The sequence below is a fragment of the Siphateles boraxobius genome, unplaced genomic scaffold, assembly GCF_051911475.1.
Source record: "Siphateles boraxobius isolate OS27281-9 unplaced genomic scaffold, OSU_SipBor_1 6, whole genome shotgun sequence".
In the NCBI taxonomy this organism is placed as follows: domain Eukaryota; kingdom Metazoa; phylum Chordata; class Actinopteri; order Cypriniformes; family Leuciscidae; genus Siphateles; species Siphateles boraxobius.
In genome coordinates, this window is record NW_027509186.1 from 36,424,131 (window position 1) to 36,436,823 (window position 12,693).

Here is a 12,693-nt window from a genome sequence, read left to right on the forward strand (position 1 = left end):
ACGAGTAACCGGACAGACGAGTAACCATGTAGACCAGCAGACCCAAAAGAACCCAAAACAAGATCAGAAGAACATGGGTTAACAGCTTCATTCAAGCCATCTATACTCTCATCTCACTTTTCTTTCTTTTTCTTAGATATCTTTTCTTTTCCGTTGAGAGTCGGTTCTAAGTTAAGTTTTGCTGCAAAGTTTCGTTTAAACGATTCGACTGCAAAGCCCGCTTTCCAACTTCAAAGTCTTTCCATCCATCGCCAACACACCACGTGATTGGCCGCCCAAGACATCTATCCAGACACGAGGAGACCGCCAGCCAATCAACGAACCCGGTAAACACAATTTTACGGCGACAAAAGTAATCCCCAAAGGAACGCAATGTAAAGACTCAGGGGCGGATCTAATCCGTGGGGGATTTGCATATCATAATTAATAATTGGTAATTAATAATTATTCATACATGTTAGGATTAGATCAGTCTTACATGTTAATAAATCTCCTGATAAGGGATGATATGTCATTTTACCTGCATGCATGCATGAGTATCCCTGCAATTAACCACAAGTTGATTGTAATTAATTACACGGACCACGTCCTACAAAACAGGCAAAATTAATTGGCTCAATTGTCAGAATAATATTTGTGGGGATCCACAATATCATCCTACTTTATAGGATTTCAGGAAAAGCAATTCTGTGGCCACAAGAATTGGGTTTCCTGCCCTATAAACAAATACTCTTTAAAGTATCTTTAATTTGTAAGCTTGTAGCTAAAGATCTTTCACTTAAGGGACCTGAAAATGAGCAAAAAGCCAGTAAACAATCAACATGAATATAATGAATTTAATACGGTAGAACTACTCATGTATTTACTACGGTTACATGGGATATATGTATTTACAAACATAATAAACAAACAAAACACGATAAGGCATCGATGAACGAGAAATGCATAGAGTGTGGACAATGGAAACACGTGTGAGAGGGGAAGAGGGAGAGAGAGAGAGAGAGAGAGAGCATTGGCAACATTCACCCTGACAGTCACCTGTCTGTAACAACACGAAAACATCATCTTAATGCTTCTTAGAAGCTCTATAAAGAGATATACTTAAGTTTCTGGGTCTCTCTGTGTCGCGGCATTCCTGCGCGGCCCTGTCTGGCCGCGTGCGTGAGCGGAGTCCTTTAGGAAGCGTCACGTGGTGCTGCTTGGCGCGCGATTTGAACGGAGGTTCACAGTCTTTTGGGGTAACATTACCAAAGGAAAATAGTTCGGCTAAGTTCGTTTCACTTCGTGGAAGTGAACAGAGTCGACTACGGAAAACAAAACTTTGATATTTTGATATAACTTTGGTATTTATAATTCACTTTAAGCTACGATAAAATCATAGTCATTCCAATGTGACATGGGCAAATGGACACACATAAAAACACATTGAATATATCTGGTTAAATGTCTTTTAAAAAGAGAAGATTCTTTTCGCTTTGGAATCCACTTCCTTTGGGACATTCCGATCAGTCATAAAATGTCTTGTAAGCGGACACCACGCTCTGTCCTGAGTGTGGTCTTCACTGGTGGGGGAATGTGTGTGTGTGTGTGTGTGTGTGAGTGTGTTTGGGTTAATTTACATTCAGAGATTTTTGGTCTTTAGCAGAATGTATTTAGTTATTCAGATTCACCCTCTTAGCCCAGTCCTTACAGCAAAGACAAGCAAGTAGCCTCCAGACTCTTAACTGAACTGGTGCTTTGATATAACATTTAATAACCCCGCCTAAGAAATGATAGAAGGGTTAAATTAATGATTGATGGTTTGTGAAGGTCATGTCTTATAAGTGCATATAGAAACTTGGGATTTCATCATCTCACCCTTAAAACTCATTCTTTCCTCACTTTCTTTCTTTCTTTCTGCAACTCGTATGAATGTGTGTGTTCGTCTGATTGTGTTAGATATTAGTTTTATGTGTTAGAATAATCAATAAAGTCTTCTTTGTATTTTAAAGATAATTGTTCTTGTGTTATGTGCTTACGAATCTAATGTCTTAAACTGCAGATCTAAGTTACCTTGCTAATAAATAGTGTTTCACTATAGTTTGGATATTTATATCCGTTTTAGAGCTGATAGTTACGGCCCGTTCAAATGAACGCTGGACGAGTCATTTGCTCGGCCGTTTAAGTGCTTCTTTTAAGATTCCCTATAAAATAATTAATTTTCAGCATTTATTTTCATGAGCCATTACTATTAACCCTCTGGGGTCTGAGGTGTTTTCTGGGTCCTGGAGGTGTTCTGACATGCTCTGACATTTGTGCTTTTTTCAGTTATTTAGAAACATGTCAATGGCAAAGGTGTAAATTCACTCTATATAGCACAAACGGGGCTACCGTAATATGTGAGCAACATGTATGTACATGTTTGTATTTTTGAGAGAATATTGTTTATGCGTGGTTATTGAAAAAACTAAAACTTAAAGTGTCTGAAATAAGGCCACAAAACACATACTAAATATGTGTCCACAAGACTTTTGACTAATGGGCATTGTTGCCTCGAGTTGTTGCTTCAAAATGATCTGAAAATCATCCTACCTTATCATTCACACAAAACAATACATTGATTTAAATTTAATAAGACACCTTTCGTTTGGAAAGGCAATATGCGTGGAGGCGTGTTCACACCTGAGTAGACAAAGGCCGGATAATGTGCCACATACATAATGAGCTGCATATTAATTAGCCTTTCACACAGGTGTGTCACAGGGTCCCAAAGAATGCAAGGACAAAAGAAATGATCAATATATACATATTTTACAATTAGAAATTGTAACCAATTACAAATAGGTTACAATTACAACAACAATTACAATTTTAACAATATTTCAAGTGTATTCTTTCTTTGTAAAAAGTATACATTTTATCATACGTATTAAAAAAGGTAAGGATTCATTGGTTTGAATATTGGAACAAACACTATAATAACATCTTAGTTGATAATTCAATATACCTACTTTATTTTTGACAAAACATCATACTATAGTATATGAGCAGAAATTGGTGAACAAAAGTGTACCTATTTAATGTGACAGTAGTCTTTTTTTACAGTCAAAACTTTATAATCTATCCAAAACTAATCATAAAATCTTGTCTAAACATTCATATTTAGTCTGTAAAATATCGTGTAAGATATATTAGCATTTACATGTTAATTTGCAGTTTGTTGCTTATACAGACATTTTATTTCAACATATTTCAGTCTATTTTACTCATCTTAGTAGGCTATAGCAATATATTTTGGATGTGTTCATGTGAAAATAACATTTACTAATCTAGGTGCGAGAGTGAATGAATGGCACAGAAACGCACTGTATAACTGTAGACAACAAAGCGAGCGGGCCTGTGCCGTTCATTCATCATTTAGCCTACACACAGACACGCAATTCATATTTAAACAGTCTTTTTGCGGTTTACACAGACACTATTCAATATCGCGATTAGAACAAAGCACTTGGATGTGTTCATGTGAAAATAACGTTAACTAATGTAGGTGCGAGAGAGCACAGGACGACATTTTTCACCCGAAGTTTCATATTATTGTAGGCTAAATAACGGCACTGTTAACCCTCGCTGTAAAAAAAGGCCAAATTCTGACAATATCATACCATTTTCCATTAAAACAGTGTTGCAAGTATTTTACTGTAAAAAAACCTGTCAAGGTCTAACAGTGTGTGCTAAATGTAGAATTCGGGAGCAGCGGGAGAAACGGTGGCCTGGCTGCTTATTTCGCGCTGCCCCGCTGGTTTGTATTTATCTAGGCTAGCCTACTTATTCGTTATTACTTTATTATATTGATGCATGCCTCCATGCCCCTGAATGATTTAAGAACTCGCCATTTGATAATTAACCGAAACAAATTATGAATCTGCTATTCTTGACATGCAGCATATCATGAGATATGCATACAAATATAGTCCTACATCATGCATATAAAATTCTCGACTAACAGCTTCTATTGTAATGAACCGAGTTAATAACTGCTAAATTTAAGGGTATACAAGAAGCTGTGAGAAACACTTAAGTTCAATGTGCCGTGGAAACGAACAATGATGCCCTCGAGTGAAAAGACGGGATCAGTTCAGACAGATTTTAAACATTTTGCCTTATGTAAACAGACTTTTATTTATTACAATTTTTTTTCATTTAATTACTATTGCTATTTATTTATTTTTTCTTTTAATTTTATATTACATTTCATTATTTTTGAGTAGACCTAACATGGAACCTTCAATAGGACTACTAGCCCAAAATTAACAGAAAAAAATAATAAATAGCCTAGCTGTCTTTTCACTTTTCCTTTCTTCATAATTTTGTTACAGTTATAAGGTTTAGCAAATGTTTGTTGATTTTGTTAGCTTTTATTCACACCTCATTTAGCCTACATGCAAACATACAAAATATTAAAGTTTTGATATAGAGAATTTGATATACATGTAGGTAGGCTATATATGTATATGCATATCTCATGATATGCTGCATGTCAAGAGTAGCAGATTCATCATTTGTTTCGGTCAATTATCAAATGGCGAGTTCTTAAATCATTTGGGGGCATCGAGGCATGCATCAATATAATAAAGTAATAACGAATAAGCAGGCTAGTCTAGATAAAGGCTAGACTGCTCCCGAATTCTACATTTAGCACACACTGTTAGACCTTACCAGGTTAATTTTACAGTAAAATACTGGCAACACTGTTTTATTTTTATTTTTTACAGCAAGGGTTAACAGTGCCGTTATTTAGCCTACAATAAAATGAAACTTCGGGTGAAAAATGTCGTCCTGTGTTCTGTCTTTTAAACTACATTCAACGAGAATGCAGTGTAAATAAAGCAGTTGCATCAATGAAATGATAGTAAAGTTAGTCCACGGCCACACCCCCGTGCTAATGGTACCGCCCACGGCGCAAATTACAAGACGAAAAATAGAAAAATAGAAAATCGGTTAGATTTCATTTGTTCAAATGTTTGTTTCTGAAGTCACAATTTAGCACAAGTAAAATTAAAAAAGGGGAGAAAAGGCAACTATCCATTGATAATGTAACTGGAAAAACAAGAAAAATGAATGTCTGGTTTCAATTTTTCATTTTTGCATTTGCATTGTATGGTCTGAAAACTGAATTGTGAAGCGTTACACGAACCGTTTTAATTTCTCGTTATTCGATTCCAAACAGAAAAAATAAAAAAGTACACGGACCTCTTATACTCGGCGTTCACTCAAATACACAAAGTTAGTCGTAGCCTATATTAGGCCTACCACATAAATAAACCACAGACAACACGACAATGAAACCACGTTTTGCTCTAAGGCCCCGTCCACACTACTGCGTTTTCGTTTAAAAACGGAGACTTTTTGCTACGTTTGCACCTCCCGTCCACACTAAAACGGGAAAAACGAAGACCCAAAACGGAGAAGTTTAGAAACGCTGCAGCTCCGTTTTTCGTTTTGAATCTCCGGAGGGCGTTTTAGTGTAGACGGGACAAAACGCAGGAGTTTAGAAACGATGACGTAGAAGGTCACGCTCGGCTCTATGATTGGGTGTCATCACCCATGACGTATCCTTCCCTGATTCGTCAGCCACCCATCACGTGTCCCGTCACCGGAAGAAAACAAACAAAAACATCCTGGACTACGTAGTTGATGTTAGTGAGTGCAACATGGATAACGAATTACAAGCGTTACTGACTTTGATGTCTTTGTTAGCAGCTGTTGTGCAAGCAAATTCTGCATTTTACAATGCTATAACTGCCTACATGCGCCGGAGGTAAACTATTATTCGAGCGATCTATGACAATTCCCGTGTGCAGCGGCGGTCCATGAAAAGAAATCTCTGGTCTTCGACATTTTCTAATCTTTGCAGAGGTAGCTAACGTTACTTGCTTCCTCATCAAATCTGAGGAATAGTCCATCCGTTTCCTGTTTACACCGGCATGCGCATGCACAGTGTTGGAGAATGGTCACGTGATCCGAGTTTTCAGTCGTTTTAATGTGGACGGAGATCAATTCTAATACGCAGCTAAAACGCTGGTGTGGACGGAGATCGTTTTCGTTTTAATTCTCCGTTTTTAAACGAAAACGCAGTAGTGTGGACGGGGCCTAAAATGAAAAATATCAAACATAGCCTAGACTATAAAATAAATAATATGCCATTTAGGTAGGCTAATATTGGCCCAAATGCGGAAGTCATCTGCAAAACGTCTCGAGACCTGAACACTCACCTTGATCAACGTTTATGACGCGGCGACCATTAACTTTCACTTTGTATTTGTTACACGCGCTCAGTCCTGCGCGTGCACGGGTTCTGTTTGGTAAACCCGCCCTCGCAGTAGCAACTAAACAGAATATAGCAGTGATAGCATATAGGCTATAGGCTACGTATATATAATATAGCAGCACTCATTTAATTTCGTACCCGACCCGTTTGATAAAGACCGCGACCCGAACCGCACCGTCAAATCACTGCGGTCCAGCCAGCCGCGGTTTGAAAATACACGGTCAAGCCAACCGCCAAAAAAAAAGGTGTGTGCGCCTATTACTATGAATACGGTCATTTCAGTAACAGACGCGAGAGGGAACGTGCTCTCTCCACTATGGCGCTCGCTCGCTCGCTCTCTCTCTCTCTCTCTCTCTCTCTCTCTCTCTCTCTCTCTCTCTCTCTCTCTCTCTCTCTCTCTCTTTTTCTTTCTTTCTATTTCTTCCTTTTTTCTTTCTTTCTTTCTTTCTTTCTATATCTTTTTCTCTATTTCTTTCTCTTAATTTTTTCTTTCTTTCTACCTTTTCTCTAATTCTTCTTTCTTTCTCTCTTTCATCCTTTTTTCTTTCTTTCTATCTTTTTCTCTCTCTCTCTCTCTCTTTTTCTTTCTTTCTATTTCTTCCTTTTTTCTTTCTTTCTTTCTTTCTTTCTTTCTATATCTTTTTCTCTATTTCTTTCTCTTAATTTTTTCTTTCTTTCTACCTTTTCTCTAATTCTTCTTTCTTTCTCTCTTTCTTCCTTTTTTCTTTCTTTCTATCTTTTTCTCTCTTTCTTTCTTTCTCTCTTTCTTCCTTTTTTTCTTTCTTTCTATCTTTTTCTCTCTTTCTTTCCTTTTCTTTCTTTCTATCTTTTTTTCTCTCTCTTTCTTTATCTCTTTCTTCCTTTTTTCTTTCTATCTTTTTCTCTCTCTCTTTCTTTCTTTCTTTCTCTCTTTCTTCCTTTTTTCTTTCTATCTTTTTCTTTCTTTCTTCCTATCTTTCTTTCTCTCTTTCTTCATTTTCTCTCTTTCTTTCTTTCTCTCTTTCTTCCTTTTTTATTTTTCTTTCTCTTTCTTCCTTTTCTTTCTTTCTATCTTTTTCTCTCTTTCTTCTTTCTCTCTTTCTTTCTTTCTTTCTTTCTTTCATGTTAATTGCACATATTTGTGAGAGACAATGTAACAAGATGCTTTCTTTTTTCTCTCTTTTTATAGTTCACATCTCAAGAAATAGTTTTATGTAAATGTTTACAGCACAAGAAGACAAAATAAAGTATTCACTCTTTCTAAATACATTTACTGCATATGGTTTACTGTTCTCTTGTATTCAATGTGCCATACAGTATACAAACCCCATGCGAAACACAATGGACATTTTTGACTTCAGAGGCCCTTAAAGACCTCATTTCTAATAAGTAGAAAAAAATAACGGTCAAGTTTAATACAGGACGTCCCATACAGTACACACACCTCATATCAAACCCTTTTACTGTAGGATTTTGGAGATATGCCACTTTAATTGACTTCAGAGGTGTATAAATACCACATTTCTAATAAATAGAAAAAATAACGGTCAGGTTTAATACAGGACGTCCCATACAGTACACACACCTCATGTCAAACCCTTTTACTGTCGCATTTTGGAGATATGTCACTTTAATTGACTTCAGAGGTGTATAAATACCACATTTCTAATAAATAGAAAAAATAACGGTCAGGTTTAATACAGGACGTCCCATACAGTACACACACCTCATGTCAAACCCTTTTACTGTAGCATTTTGGAGATATGTCACTTTAATTGACTTCAGAGGTGTATAAATACCACATTTCTAATAAGTAAATGGTAAATGGTAAATGGACTGCATTTATATAGCGCTTTCACAGACCGAATGGCCACCAAAGCGCTTTACATAGTTGCCTCACATTCACCCATTCATACACACATTCATACACCGACGGCGGTCGGACATTTCTAATAAGTAGAACAAAATAACGGTCAGGTTTAATACAGGACGTCCCATACAGTACACACACCTCATATCAAACCATTTTACTGTAGCATTTTGGAGATATGGCACTTTAATTGACTTCAGAGGTGTATAAATACCACATTTCTAATAAGTAGAAAAAAATAACAGTCAGGTTTAATACAGGACGTCCCATACAGTTTACACACCTCATATTAATCCATTTTACTGTAGCATTTTGGAGATATGTCACTTTAATTGACTTCAGAGGTGTATAAATACCACATTTCTAATAAGTAGAAAAAAATAACGGTCAGTTTCTATACGGGACGTCCCATACAGTACACACACCTCATATCAAACCATTTTACTGTAGCATTTCGGAGATATGTCACTTTAATTGACTTCAGAGGTGTATAAATACCCCATTTCTAATAAGTAGAAAAAAATAACGGTCAGGTTTAATACAGGACGTCCCATACAGTACACACACCTCATATCAATCCATTTTACTGTAGCATTTTGGAGATATGTCACTTTAATTGACTTCAGAGGTGCATAAATAACTCATTTCTAATAAGTAGAAAAAAATAACACGTCAGGTTTAATACAGGACGTCCCATACAGTTTACACACCTCATATTAATCCATTTTACTGTAGCATTTTGGAGATATGCCACTTTAATTGACTTCAGAGGTGTATAAATACCACATTTCTAATAAGTAGAAAAAAATAACAGTCAGGTTTAATACAGGACGTCCCATACTGTACACACACCTCATATCAAACCATTTTACTGTAGTATTTTGGAGATATGTCATTATTCTACTTTAAACACCTATAAAAACCTAATCACTAATAAGTAGAAAAAAACAATGGTCAGTTTCTATACGGGACGTCCCATACAGTGTGCACACCTCATGTCTAACCATTTTACTGCAGTGTTTTGGAGATATATGTCATTATTCTACTTTTAAACACCTATAAAAACCTAATTTCTAATAAGTAGAAAAAAACAATGGTCAGTTTCTATACGGGACGTCCCATACAGTACACACACCTCATATCTAACCATTTTACTGCAGCGTTTTTGAGATATATGTCACTTTATTCATATTTATACACCTATAAAAAAATAATTTCTAATAAGTAGAAAAAAGCAATGGTCAGTTTCTATAGGGGACGTCCCATACAGTGTGCACACCTCATATCAAACCATTTTACTGCAGCATTTTCGAGATATGTCATATTTTTCTACTTCAGAGGCCAATAAAGATCTAATTTATAATAAGTAGAAAAAACTAATGGCCAGTTTATATAGGGGACGTCCCATGCAGTACACACACCTCATATCAAACCATTTTACTGTAGCTTTTTGGAGATATGTCACATTATTCCTATTTATATACCTATAGAGACGTCATTTCTAATAAGCAGAAAAACTAACGGTCAGCATTTTAGGGGACATCCCATAGAGTGTGTACAACTCTTATCAAACCATTTTACTGCAGCGTTTTGGAGATATATGTCACTTTATTCATATTTATACACCTACAAAAAACTAATTTCTAATAAGTAGAAAAAAGCAATGGTCAGTTTCTATAGGGGACGTCCCATACAGTGTGCACACACTTCATATCTAACCATTTTACTGCAGCATTTTCGAGATATGTCATATTTTTCTACTTCAGAGGCCTATAAAGATCTAATTTATAATAAGTAGAAAAAACTAATGGTCAGTTTTTATAGGGGACGTCCCATGCAGTACACACACCTCATATCAGACCATTTTACTGCAGCATTTTAAAGATATGTTATATTTTACTACTTCAACGTCCCATACTATATGCATGTCACAGATTGTGTTGTAGAACGCAGATGAACACGATGATGAAGGCAAAGGCGCTACCTCCTGGAAGGCGCGACCTCGCACCAGTAGATGGATAGAGGCGGCTTAGCTGGAGGACAAGGAAGCCGGAGAGAGCCATACAAAACCGTCCAGGGTGTTGCAGATGGTGGTGACAGCCAGGGGATGGCCTTGAACAGGGAAGAGCAGACGGAGACCCAGGCCACAGCCAGGACTGCCTCCCACAGCGGTGGCGCAGGAGGGAAAAGCCATGGAGTGAAGAGTCCCGACACCACCATGGGGACTAACGGAGGTGACGACGGTGATTGAGGTGGAGCACACCGCGTAGCCAGAGAAGCGATGAGGCAGTGAGACACAAAGACCTAGGCGACCGCGACTGGGCCGCAGCGTTGAACCCCTGAGGTGGAAGCAGGGATCCTGAGGTTAGTGGCTGAGCTGGAGCGACCATAGGTGGAGGTGTAAGGGGTGGAGCTAGCCAAAGCCGAAGAGGTGGAGGGCCGCAGGGCAGCGAATGGGCTGCAAGTCCATGGCGAAGGTGGTCAATGTCTAACCCAAGTGGAGCTGACATACCCTGGGAGCCCGGCAAGGCCGAATGGCCGATGGTCCACGCTGGAGTCGAGAGTGGTAAGAGCACAGGTGCCAGAGGGACAGGTAGAGGTGGAGCAGAGGCGGAGCACTCAGAGGCTGGAGGCGGAGCCACAGTCTCAACACTCGCAGGAGGAGATGGCTCCCAGCAGGCACAAGATGTAGCCGTGCCACTGAGAGGAGGCTGAGTTGCACTGCGGTACTGATGGGAGGAAGAGATGACTGGGTGGCAGGAGTGTCTTGGGACTGCAGAGACAGACAGATGGGGAGAGGGAGGTTGGGCGGGACCAGCTGATTCACTCTCGCTGCTTGCGGTGGGCTCATGCAGTTGATCCTCACAGTCTGGGTGGTCTTGGCTGGGAACTGGGTTGTGAGTGGGACTGGCGTTGTTGTCTTCAGTTCCGACTGTGAGTGGCGATCCACAAGACTCCAGCACCCACTCCACAAATTCTGAATTTCTACTTATTTGAAACAAGGTCTTTATACACCCCTGAAGTCAATTAATGTGATGTGGGACGTCCTGTATTAAACCTGACCGTTATTTTTTTCTACTTATTAGAAATGTGGTATTTATACACCTCTGAAGTCAATTAAAGTGGCATATCTCCAAAATGCTACAGTAAAATGGTTAGATATGAGGTGTGTGTACTGTATGGGACGTCCTGTATTAAACCTGACTGTTATTTTTTTCTACTTATTAGAAATGTGGTATTTATACACCTCTGAAGTCAATTAAAGTGACATATCTCGAAAATGCGACAGTAAAATGGATTGATATGAGGTGTGTGTACTGTATGGGACGTCCTGTATTAAACCTGACCGTTATTGTTTTTCTACTTATTAGAAATTAGGTCTTTATACACCTCTGAAGTCAATTAAAGTGACATATCTCCAAAATACTACAGTAAAATGGTTTGATATGAGGTGTGTGTACTGTATGGGACGTCCTGTATTAAACCTGACCGTTATTTTGTTCTACTTATTAGAAATGTGGTATTTATACACCTCTGAAGTCAATTAAAGTGGCATATCTCCAAAATACTACAGTAAAATGGTTTGATATGAGGTGTGTGTACTGTATGGGACGTCCTGTATTAAACCTGACCGTTATTTTGTTCTACTTATTAGAAATGTGGTATTTATACACCTCTGAAGTCAATTAAAGTGACATATCTCCAAAATACTACAGTAAAATGGTTTGATATGAGGTGTGTGTACTGTATGGGACGTCCTGTATTAAACCTGACCGTTATTTTGTTCTACTTATTAGAAATGAGGTCTTTATACACCTTTGAAGTCAATTAAAGTGACATATCTCCAAAATGCGACAGTAAAATGGATTAATATGAGGTGTGTGTACTGTATGGGACGTCCTGTATTAAACCTGACCGTTATTTTGTTCTACTTATTAGAAATGTGGTATTTATACACCTCTGAAGTCAATTAAAGTGGCATATCTCCAAAATGCTACAGTAAAAGGGTTTGATATGAGGTGTGTGTACTGTATGGGACGTCCTGTATTAAACTTGACCGTTATTTTTTTCTACTTATTAGAAATGAGGTCTTTAAGGGCCTCTGAAGTCAAAAATGTCCATTGTGTTTCGCATGGGGTTTGTATACTGTATGGCACATTGAATACAAGAGAACAGTAAACCATATGCAGTAAATGTATTTAGAAAGAGTGAATACTCTATTTTGTCTTCTTGTGCTGTAAACATTTACATAAAACTATTTCTTGAGGTGTGAACTATAAAAAGAGAGAAAAAAGAAAGCATCTTGTTACATTGTCTCTCACAAATATGTGCAATTAACATGAAAGAAAGAAAGAAAGAAAGAAAGAGAGAAAGAAAAAAGAGAGAAAAATATAGAAAGAAAGAAAAGGCAGAAAGAGAAAGAAAGAAAAAAGAGAGAAAATGAAGAAAGAGATAAAGAAAGAAGAAAACGATAGAAAGAAAAAAGGAAGAAAGAGAAAGAAAGAAAGAAAGAAAGAAAGAAAGAGAGAGAGAAAAA

The 12,693-nt window shown here is 37.7% G+C and overlaps 1 protein-coding gene across 1 annotated transcript in view; it reads right to left on the reverse strand.

Moving 5' to 3' along the window:
• The window catches only part of LOC143715301 (NACHT, LRR and PYD domains-containing protein 3-like), a 113,052-nt gene that overhangs the window by 1,790 nt on the left and 98,569 nt on the right, over window positions 1-12,693 (reverse strand). The window lies entirely within an intron of this gene.